The sequence below is a fragment of the Hesperophylax consimilis genome, chromosome 5 (genome assembly GCF_061612785.1).
Source record: "Hesperophylax consimilis isolate HC1 chromosome 5, BYU_Hcon_1.0, whole genome shotgun sequence".
In the NCBI taxonomy this organism is placed as follows: Eukaryota; Metazoa; Arthropoda; class Insecta; order Trichoptera; family Limnephilidae; genus Hesperophylax; species Hesperophylax consimilis.
In genome coordinates, this window is record NC_142840.1 from 23,215,133 (window position 1) to 23,231,618 (window position 16,486).

A 16,486-nucleotide genomic window follows, 5' to 3' on the forward strand; every position below is an offset into this window, starting at 1 on the left:
CTATAGACAAATTAATATCGCAACTAAACATGTATTATTTTATGTAGTGAGGCAAGTTACTTACTATGTTTTTATTTTTGTGTTGCTGGTGTTTGGGGTTCCATATAATGGATTCATTATGATAATAATCAATGAACCTAAACAGTTCTTCGTTACTCCATGGCGCCATATTCGCGACACGACACTACAGTCTACTAAATATACCAAACCACACACGTCCACTCCGGCCGACGCGCAACTATGAACTGAACGTTCGGCCAATGTGTGAACGCTCTTTGCCGCTCGCGCCAAATTCCTTTGATTCGTGCACGAAAAACCGACACTCATCGGCTCGCCGGCGAGCGTTGGCCGCAAACGCGAAATTCACACAAAATGGCCCAGTACACATTCGGCCAACGCGTTGGCCGCACGCGTTGGCCGAATGTGTACTGGGGCCTTAACATAGTAAGTTATTTAAGAGGACCTGTCTTATCAATCATCTTGGTACTATTAAATTTATAGAAATGTATTGAAAAGGTAATAAAATAAGTATTTTAAGGTGATTTCGATTAAAAAAATATGTAAAAACATAACTGTCACTTACAGAACTCTCCAAAGTCTGAATTAATTTGAGATAATCACTTTTAATTAATTTGATCATCTTTGGTACTAGTAATATTATTAAAAATGTATGGAAAAAGTAAAGTAATAAGTATTTTAAAAATACTTTGATAACAAAATAAGATAGTAAAAAAAACTATACTGTGGAGAGTGTAAAGCGCAAGAGCAAAAAACGCTCTGTCTGCACACTGTCATCAAAAAGGTGTGTTGAAGGTATCTCATTCTGATCTCTCTGTTCCCAAAAAGGGACAATGTATCTAAAATACTGTGTATAAATATTTATGTTTACGTTATACACGGTGTCCGGAAACTCGTAGTACAAGCGGAAAACTGGAGAATCTACACCACATGGGGAACCCAAGTAAACATAAAGTTTTTTGATTTGAGCATTTTCACAAAAAAAAAAAAACCAAAAAAAAATATTTTTCGGCTATTTTAGGGTTAAAGTATTTTCTGGTGTTTAGAGTTGAACAACAGATGTTTTAACCCTGCAGAGCAGAAATATTTTATGATTACACCGGATTAAATGAAGGGTGATTTCAAAATAATGCTTCAAATCCGAGTTTCTTCATTTGTTTTACTTTCAAATAGTTTTAATTAGTTGGGTACTTTGATCTTCAGTAATAATTTATAAGAATTTGATAAAAAAAAAAAAAATCAACTTCTAACTCGATTTACTCGATAACGAAAGCTCAAATCAAAAAAAAATATACTACAAAATCGACTCCAAATGTGATGTAGATTCACCAGTTTCCCGCTTGTACTACGAGTTTCCGGACACCCTGTATATGTTTTGTAAATAAACACAGTCTGTAATATTAAACTTTATAAAATTTAATATTCATTTAAACTTTTTAGGATAGCAGCCAAATATATGGGAAAAATTGGTTGAAGATAATTTTGGTATTTCTGAATTTGAAATATAAGACCGGCAAAAATTACTTAAAATAGTTAGGTCTCAATGGTCGAGTTGGTATAGGCGTTGTCCAGGTAAGACAGAGATCCTGAGTTCGATAGCCAGTTGAGACCGTTACCTTTTTATTTTCCGTGTCTTGTTCTGTTTCATGTTTCGTTTGGATTCATTAGTTTAATTCTCTCCTTCAATGATAACATTGATAACTCATTTATTATTTATTACCCACCAGTTCAGTGAGGATATTAATGACAATGAATAATAAGAATGAGTGATTTATTTTGGCAAGCCCGGAGTGTGCTGGTTCGAGAAGTGTGAAGTATGGAATATAATATTGACTTTGATTTCTTCGGTTTTCGACTTTCCGTCGGTTCTAATAATAATTGTGAATTTCTGTAGAATGTTTGCGTTTGCGCCACCGTTGTCGACCTTTTTATATTGAGGTGATTTTTACGAAAACGGCAAAATATAAATTAGCCAAATATTATTATTGTATACTGTCACCACTAGCCACTCGCCACTCGCCACTAGCCAGTTTCCACTCGCCACTCAGCACTCTCCGCTCGCCGCTCGCCAGTCTCGCCAATCGCATAGCGGTGCTCCAGCTTTTTGATTATACCAGCACTGTTCAATTATCATACGAGGGAGACTTTTCGCAGTATTTCAAGATTACAATCACTTAATAGACAACAAGTGTCATTTAGATAACACTGGTGCGAAAGTAAACTGATGTCGCCCATTTACATATAGTAAGAGTACTGTGTATTATTATCCTATTTTTCCATTTTCTAGATTCTTATTTTCCATGAGGTTTTGAATCATTTAAATTCACTGAAATTAAATTTAATGTTCTTTATACAAACAGAACGGCGTCAAATTCGCTTAAGGCGATGCCATACGTAGTAATGCAAAATCATGTGTTTTTGGTTTGCAAATTTGGTCGCCTAGAAATGTTTCAGATGCTTTAATTAAATACTGCGAGTAGAATACATCTTGGCCTTTGAAATTATCGAGTACTTTTTAGATGTGTCTTTTTATAAGCCCAGAAAAAATAATGTATAAGGCCTATGAAAACTGCTTTAAAGTTCAAAATCTCCTTCTTACGAACCCATTTTCGGTTATGATTTTATTGTATAATGTGGCAAATTAAGTTATTTATAAAATGATCGAAAAAATTTAATATTTATGCCTGAACATCTACAAAATAAAATAAAAAGGCACTTTTTGGCCATGTTTTTTTCTTGTATAAATCAAAACAGGCAGATGGTGTTAAGTGGGAATTTAAACCTTATCGCCATCTACGTAAGGGTTGTTATTGATAGCGGCTCAATTTAAAATATTACACGACGTAGTGCATCGCCTTAATAATTTTTACCTCATATGGGTGTTTAAAATGGTACCTAGCTATTATAGACTTAGAGGCATTATATTTTCTCGGTAGGGAAAAAATTGTTTCCTAAAAAACCCTACTAAAATTGTATGTTTTTGCATCATCGTCAGCCCTAAAGGTATTATTATCCACTCGGTTATAAATATGTATAGTTTTAAGTCACTAGTTAAAAGTCTTATAAGCAGCTATAAGAATTAGCTGTAAGTGACAGTCTTAGATGTGAGTCACTGGTTTTAAGTCGCAGTAGAAAGGCACTTGCTATGAGTTTTAGTTGTCACTAGTTATTAAGTTTAGTTATCAGCCACAAGTAGTAATAATTTTTTTAATTTTTTTTAGAATTTTTCTTATTCAGAGCGTTATTTATTACAGTCATTGAGAATGTTTAGACCACCAAGCCAGGCACATGCCCGTGTTGTGGTGGTTGAGGTGGTTATTAGTTATAAGTAAGTGATAGAGTACATGTTATGTATACCTGTAAATAGTGTAAATTATATAGAAAAGTGCCATTAAGATGATTTTCTCACATCATTATCATTATTATTATTATTATTATTTATATCCCCTCCTTCACTCCCATCAAGCCCCACAACTCACAAAATACTAAAATTAGAAACGTTATAATACAATGGGTTCCTGGAAGTTTAGAATGTAAAAAATATACCGCTAAAAGCTCCAATCTCTCCCCTTAAACTCTTAAAATAAACGACACATGCAACAAAGATGCACGTTACAACCGAATCATCAGAGGTAAACCTTTAGAAAGGTCACACAAGACCACATTACATATTGTTTTCAAGTATAATAAATACAGGTCTACAATTAATCGAATCTCGACCGGCGAATTTCCGCTGCCGGGGCACTTTCCCACGGAGGACCGGAAGAGAACCTGGGCCTTGGTCCCCCAAGGGCCTGGCACTCCGGGCAAGCGGGGAGAAGTTTTTCAAACAACACTTCCAGCTCCATTGTTGATTAGCTCTTGCGTTACAAGCTGAACACGATAATCAAAAGTGATTTGTGTGCTAATTTTTCATCACGCTACGATAATATCATATTAGGTAATGTGAAAAGACAACCGTGTATTGAATGTGTGTTTTTTTTAAAGAATGCGGCTTGTTAAAATGTTTTATTTTATTCCGTTTACTAAAGATGTCTCCATTTTGTGAAGTTTTCCCTTATGATAGCCACACTTTAGCCTTTAAAAAATGTTTAGAAGATATTCTTTTATGATTTCGATCGCCTAAAAATGTGACTAGAGAGAAAGGTTACAAGTAACTATTTTTCTCCCTTTTCTTTCCGTGTATGTTTATTTTGTTAGTATTAAAAAAATTGGATTGGAGGCCTTCTCTCTGGATAAAGTTGATTACGAAACCGTTCGTTAGTATATATTATGTAAAACAATCCTAACCGACATTATGACGTTTGTGAGCGAGAACCTAAAACAATGTTGAATGTAAAACTGCACCAAATACCTACATAGTATAGCTTTACACTAAAAAAACAATGTAGACCACAGACATATGAATTCATATGTCTATGATGTAGACATATTATTTATGTGAATGTAGCACAGTTTTAGACTTTTATTTTGACACTTCACAAGAGCGCCCGTTCCTGTACAATGTAGATACAGGGTAACTATATCTTTACCCGTCTGGGCGGCGTTATAAAGCGGGTTAAGGTAGGGTCCGCAGAAAGGGTTTATTAATGCGGGTCTTGAAGAGGCCCGGATTTTATGAAGCAGGAAAACAGATGTCGTTAGCTCGTTCCACAAACGAGTCGACTTACGCAAAAACGAGTCAAAGAAACGACCCGTTCTCATATCAACGTAAAGCCAATATCAACTGTGAACGGGTGTTCCGCTCGTATCCGTCGAGTTTCAAGTGCACCGGTGCACAGGGGGGAAATGCTGCTAGCTCCTTACCTTCTGGAAAACCGTTCGTGCACCAGAAGATTTTTTTCCTGCTGACAAACCGTTCATGCGCTGCTGGCATTGGAATTTCGCCCTAGTTGGAATTTTTTGATATGCGATTTAAACTTGTATGCCATAAGAAAGAGTATAATTTTTTTTAACAGAGTCGCTCGCACTTAAAACAAATTTATTTTTTATTTCCCTCAAAAAGGGTCTGGTGTTCCAAAGGTCAAAGCAGGATCCATTGATATAAATTAACAGACTCTTGGCAACAGGCAATTGGTATGTTAACAACGGATTGGCAATTAGACGGACTACCCTCCTTTGCATAGAATCAACACTAAAAAATATTTTGAACATTGTTTATTTAACCAGAAAATATTTTTTTATAAATATTTAGAGTAAAGATTGTTACGATCCTACGAATCTGAAAAAGTCGTTTAGTACAGTATTACACTAGAAAGACATCAGGAGAAGGGAGTTATCTATATACGAGATTAACAGCGACAATGTTCACAGGAATCATAGTTTGTACGTGCCTTTGATTTGCCAGGAAAAGAAAACAGTTCTCCACACTGACAAAGGAATAAGAATTGGTAGACTTTAAACAACACTTCTTGTCATTTCCTCGTCCCCTCTGCATCTCCTCGCTTCTCCTTCACTCCACACTCCTACCTCTTACTTCTGTTCTCCTTCCCAAGCCCATGGCAGAGTTCAGAGCAGCTGACGGATTGAAACATAAAACCATAATGCCCCATTGTTTGCGACCTTACGTCGTCAGAAGCGGATCAGAGAATCAAAAACGGGCTTTTTAATTTTAAAATCATCGAATGCAATGAATCAAATTTTACTTCTGATTTAAAATTGTTAAAGGTATTATGGACAGCTCCGATTTACTCCAACCATATATACCAACTAGAAGTGCTCGATCTAAAATTATTTTTAATTGCAACAATAATATCAGCACTGAGCCATTTAGATACTCGCTTGTACCTAGATTGCATGCAGTTGGCAATACTTTCGCAGAAATTCAACGCACGGAATATAAATACAAGTTACAAGAAGGCCATAATAACATACCTCGATAATAATGATTGATGTTGGCATAATACTATTCTACTGCCTGGGTTCTATATAATTTAAAAAAAATTTCAATATGTCACAATCATCAGTTTAATTCCAGTTGAGACCGTTACCTTTTTATTTTCTGTGTCTTGTTCTGTTTCAGGTTTCGTTTATATTTATTAGTATTATCATCTCCTGCAATGATAAATAAATATATATGTAAAGGTATTATTACTACTAAAAATTCTTTAAAAAAAATCTAATAATAATAGTAATAATTCTCAGTATCGACCTGATGAAATAACATACTATTCAAATTCGAAACATGTATTGTACCAAATCTGAACAGCCAGGTACGTACTTTCTGACCATCCTCTTCAGTCTCACAACATACCTACCCTAATTAGGGATTCCATAATTTCACTGCTCTGGGCACTTAGTTGTAGCTAGGCAGTGTTACAAAAAATATTTGAAAAAGTTAGAGTAGAATAGGTTTACACCTAAAAATGACAGACAGATTAATTAAAATGAATTAAAAGCTAAAGTGACAATATTGAACTTAGAAATTGTGTTAACAAGATTGTAAAGTAAACGGTGAAATACGAATATGATGCATGTATCCAAAAAGTTGGCAAGATCTCTTAGAAACAGGCATATTTTGATGAAAAACGCCCCAAAAAAAATCTTTTGACGCGCCCAGAGACGCCCTTAGGCGTCCCGTGACGGCTATAACCATCCCGCCGTTTCCCCGCAAGGGTATGCAGAGAAGATTGACCCCAAACAACTTGGCCTTGGCACACACTGCTCGCATCATTATAGTAGTATTTGGTTCACTTGATCGTGCCATGTCTTCCTCGAGCGTCCCCGACTTTCTTAGTGCATTCGCTCTACATGCCCAAACCATCTAAGCGTCTCTTAATTTTTTCTCAATAGTATTTCGCTTACATTAGCCTTTCCCAACATTCTTTGGAAATCTCCTGATTTCTCTTACAGTCTTACATTACTTTACCACACGTACGTCTCAGAGAACACATTTCTTGGATTTAAATCATGTTACGACAGGAATAATAGGTAGGTTCTCCAAAAATGCTATCAGTTTCTAGTTGCCTAGTTATAAAATTAAAATATACCATTTTTTGGAGATACACACCAAAAATATAATCAAATGACTTTATTGTGTTTTAATGCTAATGCGTCACGATGTTTCCCTTTGTAGCATCCATAGATGATAAAATAATGTTATGATTTTAGGGGCTAACCAATAAAATCACTCGAACAAAAATTGCACGAATGCCATAGACATAATGTTCAATTTGAATGCCTAATTATAGAAAAGTCACAAGGCTTAAAATATCTCGGGGTAGTAATTGATGAAAATCTTAGATGGGACATACATATCAAAGGTATCACGAAAAACTAACAAATCTTATATATTTCTTTAAAAATTTAAGAATTGTGGTTAATAAAAATGAAATGAAAATAATCTACGACGCATTATGTCATTCTAGTATTGAATATGGAATTATTGGATGGGGATCTGCTGTATCCAAGTATATAAATAACCTGAACACAGTTCAAAAAGGAATCATTAAGACCATACTGAAAGTACCCATAAGAAAGCCTTCGATTGAAATTTTCAATAGTTTAGATTTACCAAATGTACAACAATTGTAAAATGTACTCAAAATAAATATAATCAAAAATACTGAATCCTCTACAATACCGCGTATTCATCAAACAAGGTCAAATCACAATGACATAAAAAATAGTCCAGATTATAAAACGACATTTGGACAAAGATATTATATTTATTTTGCCACGAAACTCCACAACATCCTTCCCCTGATATAAAGCGAATAGAAAATTTTAATGATTACAAATCAAGAATAAAAATCTGGCTGAAAAAGATTAATCAAAAAACTCTAAAACAGAAATTAATAACTTTAGTCCGTCTCAGCATAGATCACCCAAGTGAGAAGGATAAAGCAATATAATTTACTATACATATATTTAACATCATATTTTGTATGTACAATGTTTAAATTCATTTATTTATTTATTACATCTCACTATGATCTCACTATACATAAAACACGTTTTTTTTCGCATAAAAATCAACCTCACTAGGACTAAGCCTGTATCTAGGTTAACAATTTAAATTTGAGTGAAGCAAACATAAGAGTAATCACAAACATAAAGTAATTCTACATACAAACACAAAATATTTCAAAATTAAAGAACAAATATGTATTAGATGTGTTACAAGATAGGTAATTTGACAGTATATTGTAACAGTATTTGAACCATAACTAATCATCAATCATTATTCAAAGAAGAAACAAAGTACATAATAAAGACAGCTAGGGTGACATTCAGTTTTCAGGAAATGGGACATATATAAAATCTTATTTTTTAAGTAAGGAAATAGTCGCTATAATAAAAAAATAATAAAAAAGTGTATAATTCAAAAACCCTGATCATTAAAATTTAAATCCGAGTGAATTTATCAATAACGTTGTGGGTATATGTATACTTAGAAATGGCAATAATTTCCTAATCCGGTCCATTGGTATTGTTATTGGTTCGTTCCAGTTGGCCGGAAGTGTAAATGGCCTTGTATGCCCTTGCTTGGCCCTGTTCTATATTGGCGTGTATGTTGTGCCGTACTTATTACATGCTATAGTTTAGTGCTCCGTGTAGGTACCATGGTCCATGCTCCAAGCTTCTTTAGCACCTTCCAACGACCACCACGTTACAACCAGTGTGAAGGAATCTCACTCTTTAATTGCATCAAATAGCTGCAGAAGGAAGATTGATTAAGATATTATTCAGATCCGGTCACTAAACTGTTTTTCACAAAAAACCGCCAACCATCTGGGCCCAGTGAGACTATGTACTGAGAAAAATTTCTAATATTGAATATTGATAATTTATTAAAAATCTCTTCAAATTATTTGTAAACTGGTTAAAAACGGCATTGCAGCCCCTTAACGAATGAATTGATAGATTTCTTGTTAAGGCGATGCCATACGTAGTAATTCAATATCATGTGTTTTTGGTTTGAAAATTTGGTCGCCTAGAAATGTTTCAGATGCTTTAATTGAATACTGCCAGTAGAATACATCTTGGCCTTTGAAATAATCGAGTATTTTTTAGATAAGTCTTTTTATAAGCTCAGAAAAAAATAATGTAAAGGCCTATGAAAACTGCTTTAAAGTTCAAAATCTCCTACTTACGAACCCATTTTTGGCTATAATTTTATTGTATAATGTGGCAAATTAAGTTATTTATAAAATGACGAAAAAAAATAAATATTTATGCCTGAACATCCACAAAATAAAATAAAAGACACTTTTTGGTCATGTTTTTTTCTTGCATAAATCAAAACAGGCGGATGGTGTTAAGCGGGAATTTAAACCTTATCGCCATCTACGTAAGGGTTGTTATTGATAGCGGTTCAATTTAGAATATTACACGACGTAGTGCATCGCCTTAAAATTTTAATAAAAAGAGAATGTATTATCACGATGTCGAAACACGTATTCATAAAAATAATTATTTTTTCGCATTTCGTCATTATATATGTCTTATCAAGCATCAAAATGAATTATCAACATTAAAAAGTTTTTTTTTCAACTTGATGATTTTAAAAAAAAAATCGCACGTTGCGCCACAATACGAAGTATGTAAAAAAATTACACATAAATAGTAGTATATCTGTGTGTAAGGATAGAATGGCCAACCTTATGATTCCAGAGATAGCCTCATTTTTAATGTCAGTGCCATACAATTTTTTCTTAAAAAATTGATAACTCCTTCATTTGTACACGCAATTGCTTCGTACGAAATTTTATAGCATAGTAATGATCAGCAGAATCCATTTCTTGCCAAAAAAAATACCCTTGAAAATTCAAGTCTCTATGTCTATGAAAGGCGATTTTCAGCCCACTGTGCGACGGACGCCGTTAAAACCATTTATAGCAATGCAACGCTTCGACTCTGCATTGTAGTGTTTCTCACCAGTATCTTCCACCGTGATTTTTTACAAATAAACTTTATTTTTTATATACTTAGATTTAATGTGTGAAAAAATCCATCCATTTTTGATGTGAAACTTAGAAAGATAAAACCAATTATTACATAGCAAGCGTGGCACTGCACGGAAAGACGCTTCATTCGGCCAGCCTTGTCGGCTTTTTCGTCGCGGCCGCCAAAACTCTGTGCGGGGAAGGCTCATGGAAGAGTCAACTTTGGGGGATATTTTTTTTATCATGGAGCTAATCTCATTTTTTTTCATTCCAAAGTAAAGTTTATTGTTGTTCAATAAGGGGTTTTCAATATCAATATTTTTAGTAAAATCATCAATATTTTCATGAGTGATTTGTGGTATTTCTTTATTTTATTAATAATGGCTATTGAAAATGGTTGAAATTTTTTTTAATAATGATGATATTCCTAACCGCAATAAATAAATATATGTATTTCTCTGTAAATTATAAAAAAATAAAAGAATAGTTTTATTATCAAAAATATAATTCATTTTAACTTCCTTCAATAAACATCAATTTCGACGTTTCACGTCTGACATCCATTCTTCCAAGAGGAAAACTCAATCTTCAGTCTTCAGAATGTCACAGACTAATAGATTTACATAAATCTTGGTTTATCCTTATTGCCAAACACTAAAATTGCCAATTGCCAAAGCAGTTCCCGCAGAGGGAAGCATTAAAACTCTCAATATGATTCGACATCCAAACGGTATGCAAAAATAAGCTTTCGCAATATCCGGCCATTAGCATCCTTCGTCTCCCACTTGCAGCGCTGCAAATGAGTAACAGTGGGGTCCATTCGTGATCGGAATAATAAATCCATCAAAAGGATGCTAAAAGTTCGCGAACTCGATTGATTTTTTAAAGTTTTTTAGCCAAGGTTTTAATTGTGGAAATTCCCCATGTTAAATTGTTTTGGACAGCATTCAGCAGTGCCAATATTTAGAAACCGTGGGATATGCAAAATTAACTAACTCTTCGGCATCTTTAGTAACGCTCCAGTGCACCGTGACCAGCTTTTTATTACTGTAGTAAATCCTTTTTTATGTGAACACCAACTGGAGCCAGTGGGACTACGGGATCCTCAATATAGTGAGGTTTGTTATCAGACTGACGGTAGTGGTGATGATAACGAGATGGGTAAGAGGGAGGTAGGGATTGAGTCAGCAAACACGGTTAAAGCCATCCCAAGCAGCGTTTCTTTCACCGAGGCGGTATCGCAAATATTCTACAATTGTGAAATGACAGACATTAATCAAATAAAATTTACTTGCGCTCGCCGGGATTTGAATCCGGATTCCGGATTTGGATCACAATCAAGATTTTAAAGTTGAAAGACATTGGAAATTGGAAAGGGGAAGCGGAAAGTAAGAATGTGAAGTTACTAAACAAAACATGAATTTCGATCCTGAATCTTGTCTCTCTCCGCAACGTTACTGAGAGATTAATATCCTTATCATCAGGCCTTATCAATTCACGGCCAGATGAAGGTATCATTACAGTAACTATAAAAATAGACGAATAATAACTTATTTTTTCATGGAACCTGAAATGGTTCCCGTGCGATGCCGGGTGCTTCCAGCTAGTTCATTCATATGTCATAAGTCGTGCTTTATTTTTTTCTATTGTTAATACAATATCACTGCATAAAGTGCATACGGGTAGTATAGGTCATATACCAGTCAGGTATTGAGAAATGTATTACCATATTGGGCAGGGAGAACACAGGGGTGACCATCATTCCGTTTTAATAATAATTAAATATTCTGAATGAGTTTATTTAAATTTAAAAGTTTTTCGATGTTAAGCCATTGATGATGGAAAACTGCAAGGAATATATTGTTAAAAATATTACGGTACATAAGTACCTATATTATAAAATTTTGGACTAAAATTTAACTTTTTTACAATGGTAAGTAATTTTTACCAAATACCTTTTATCATTTTGAAATGATATTTTGAAAATAAAAAATGAAAATAATCTGTTAAATTTTATATCCTACGTAGGTACTTTTAACGCTTTTCTGAATTCGACAAACAATTTGTTCCAATATTGAAAATGATACCTAAATTCAAAGCAAATTTGAGTACAATGAACCAGACTTGCACGGACAAACACAACCGAAATTAGTTTTTTTTTAAAGCTTGGAAAAGTTAACAGCAAATCTTGTAAACAACATATTATATATTATAATTATAACAATTGTTAACTGACATAGCATTATTAAGTGAACTAAATACTGAAGTCGGGCCACGTCAAGAATCAGAAAAAATAACAGAAAGTTTTTTCACCTAAGACAACTCAAGTCTGTCCCAAGAAACCTTCCTACAGAAGCAACAAAACTACTTATTAACTCTTACGTAGTCTCACGTCTCGATTACTGTAACGGCATTTATACCAGCCTTCCAAAATATTGACAAACTTTAATGCAGCAGCACGGCTCATAACCGGGGTTTCAAAATATTCGCACATTTCAGAACACCTTCGTAACCTTCACTGGCTCAAGTACCCTAAAAGAATCCAACAGAATTCAGGTCTAAACTAAAAACTTATCTTTTTAAGTTGTCGTACCCTTAAATTAAATATACCATTCCTAAGAGAAAGTCCAGTTATATTCAATTTTCCAATTATGTCCTAAATCCTGTATCTAAATTTCGCTAATAAACAATTAGATAATGTTAATTAAGTGTTAATCTTAAGTGACCTACCAGGTAAGTATTGTACTTTATATTATCTCCATCAATAGTAAAGTAATAACATAGATCACTGTAGAAATGTATTATAAGTTTGTACAGCGCCCTTGAGGTGATTTTGCACAAAAACGGCGCTATACAAGTCACCCAATTATTATTATTAATAGCTACGTTTGAATAAAGATAATAATTACTGACCAAATTTAATCAGAGCCTGCCAAGTGGTCTCCTCACTCCCAGATTTACAAAGGGCCTAGGGTGGGGGCTAGGGGCCAGGGGCCAGGTGCCAGGTGTTATCTCGGGCTTCCTCGCTTACCTGTTCCCAAACACTTAAACTGGACACCATAAACATCACCCATCGAGCCACACGGCCATTCGCCCATATACAAGAACCCCATCAAATGTGAAACATCGGGGCATCACTTATACTCTAGGGTCCAATCGTAAAACGAACGTTGGTATTATAACCACTTGTTATACTGATTTTTCTCAAACAGGTTATTTATTAGAAAACAGGTATAACTTTATTCGACAATAATTTATTTTCATAGTTGGTATTGAAGACGCTTATTGAAAGAATGATAACGTATTGTTTTCGCGAATCGAAAATAAATCATTATATAAAATGGAAAATATGAGCAATCAGTTCGAGTTCTAATAATTGCTGGTTAGCAAGTATTATGACAAAAGAAGAAGACATTATTTTTAATTCAAATATCCTTTGGTGAAAACCTACAATCACAAAATCAAGATACTAAAATTTTATTTTTTTATTTATTTATTACAAAATAATCTAACATTTAAAATTATAAAAGTATGAAATATAATTTTTTTTTCATAACTATTCTACTACTTCATAAGGTGAGCTCTAGTAGCTCTTGTTTATGGGAGGAATATTTACATACAGAAAGAAAATAATGCTTAAAAGGCGATGTGTAAACAAAATTCACAGACTTATTAAATAACTACAAACATAACTAAACATACAAGTTAAAATAATTCAATATTCAAATTAACTAGAAAGTAATTCTATATACAAAATTTTGGAGAATTAGTTTTAGAAAAAATATAACACTAGCCAAAGTTTTTTTAAATGCTAGATAGTGTAGATTAAGGCGATGCACTACGTAGTAATGCAAAATCATGTGTTTTTGGTTTGAAAATTAGGTCACCTAGAAATGTTTTAGATGCTTTAATTAAATACTGCGAGTAGAATACATCTTGGCCTTTAAAATAATCGAGTATTTTTTAGATGTGTCTTTTTATAAGCCCAGAAAAAATAATGTATAAGGCCTATGAAAACTACTTAAAAGTTCAAAATCTCCTTCTTACGAACCCATTTTTGGTTATGATTTTATTGTATAATGTGGCAAATTAAGTTATTTATAAAATGATCGAAAAAATTTAATATTTATGCCTGAACATCTACAAAATAAAATAAAAGGCACTTTTTGGCCATGTTTTTTTCTTGCATAAATCAAAAGAGGTGGATGGTGTTAAGCGGGAATTTAAACCTTATCGCCATCTACTTAAGGGGTGTTATTGATAGCGGCTCGATTTAAAATATTACACGACGTAGTGCATCGCCTTAAGTAAACATATATTGAGGGATTGATTTATGATTATATAATTAATTTCAGGGAGTTAATTTGCTTTTTGAATTGTTTATATTTCAAAGATTCGGTTACATACATTTTTTTCCACATGTAGCAAATACTTTGTGGATGTATATAATTATAATAAAATAGCTTTGTTTTTAATACCACTTTACTGTATAAATTTTTTATTTATAAAAGGATTTATATATTATATACATTTTCATATCATTTTGATGAGTTGGAGGCAAACCACGTGACCATATTCTTGGCACAAAAAGGGTTCGAGGATACTTTGAATAAACTACGTCATCAGTCGTACATTGCCCACCGAAGAACGCACATCGAAATAACCAGACCCTCCGCAGACAATTAATGTTCACTAAAGTAAGGCAAAGGTTTGCATCGCAGTTCATTGTGGAAATTTTCTGGAGAGTATCTGAATGTTCGTTTTTATGGTTAAATTTTAACACATATGTAAAAGTGTCTAATAGTGTTAAAAAAATATTCAAATTTGGAAACACGCCTGGAATTTCGTTTACCCGATTTGTGATTTGTAGTTAAGTTATAACACATCCAGCAATTTACGGGCCATTGGACTAGTAATTCGTAAGCAGATATTATTTTGCAAGACTTAATAGTGATATGACAATGCGAGTTGCCTGTATACTGTCGGATTAATTTACTGAAAAATCACAGAAAAGGTAACGCTACCTCCCGCGCTGATCGCAACTTGGATTTTTCCCCTTTCCCTGATTGACTCTTCTGCCAATTTGTACATCATCATCATCATGTGCCCAATAAGTACATCATCCATAGATTAGTTTCGTCCTCAAAAAGGAGACAGTTGCATGAATATGGTATATCATTTTCCACAATATGCCATCAATTTAAATCTGACTGGCAATATCAAAATTATGGTGCGGGGGTTATCTTGTAGGTATAATAAAATAATGTTTGTCCTGTTGTGCCTTAAATCAATTATTTAAATTGAAAAAGAATACAAAATCTGTGAATTGACGTTCATATTTATAAGAAAGAAGAGAATTTTAACAAAAATCTTACTCAAATCAAATTATAAGTATTTTTTACCGTTGAAACTTTATTTAAAATGACTGAGATTGAATGATTCTTTCAAAAGCTCTATGTGGTTCCTTGAAAAAGGCTGCGACAGATGTTGGGGGCGGGGCTTAGGGAAGGGGGAAGGGATTGGGGAGAGGGGCTTCCTTTTTACTTTTTACCTGCTACACTCAAAAGGATAGTCTGGTAAAACAACAAAACTACATACACACCCACATATTGCACTAGGTATTTGTATTTAGTTTCAAATGCATAGTAGGCAATTGTAAGGATCAAAGGAATGAGGTTAGTAGTTGTTATAAATATAATATTATGATATGTACCTCGATGGTTAGTACAGATTGAATAGGGAGGCCGTGTTTGGTGACCAGATCTGATAAGCCAAGTACTTCTCGACCTTCCTTTATCCCATATCCTTCCATTCCGTTCAGTCTCATAACTCATAACATACCACAATTGGGGGTTGGTTGAACCCTCATTTGAAAGGAAAGTAAAAAAACGTTGTAAATTAAAATTCTACATAGGTGATGAAAAAAATAATTTTAAAAACTACCAAAAAAAAATTAAAATTTTTTACTGCTATTTCAAAAGAAGTCACCTTGGAAGTGAGTAAATTTCTAGAAACTAGATATTTAGACGTCGTCGAAATACTCGAACCAAAAATATGTTTCTTTAAGCCATTCTAACCTGAATTAATCTGGCGGTGATAATACATAATATATTTGATGCTTGTTTACAATTGGTAGAGATATTTGAAAATGTTTGATGATTTTTTTTTCAATAGTTTCATAAATTAATGCTAATTTCTAATGAAAGAATATTATACAAACAAATACCATTTTTTTAAACAAAAAAATAAATAAATTGAACATTGAAAAAATACATTAAAAACTTGCATTAAAAGAATCAGAAAAAAAAATCGGTTCAGATTTAACACAAAAATGATTTTTCAAAATATAAAAATGGCTACCGCCCGAATTAGCTAAAATCCAGTAACCAGTAAAAAAATTGTGCGCAAAACCAGTTTATCAGCAAATGCAATTTTTTATTCGCTCTAGATAGTGAGAAAAATTTTGATATCCATGTATTTTCAAATATAAACACGGTCGGTAAGGGTTAAAAGTTAAAAGATGACTGAACCAATATGTTGGTCTTCTCGGTAGGTATGGGAAACTGCATCGGTTATCAATC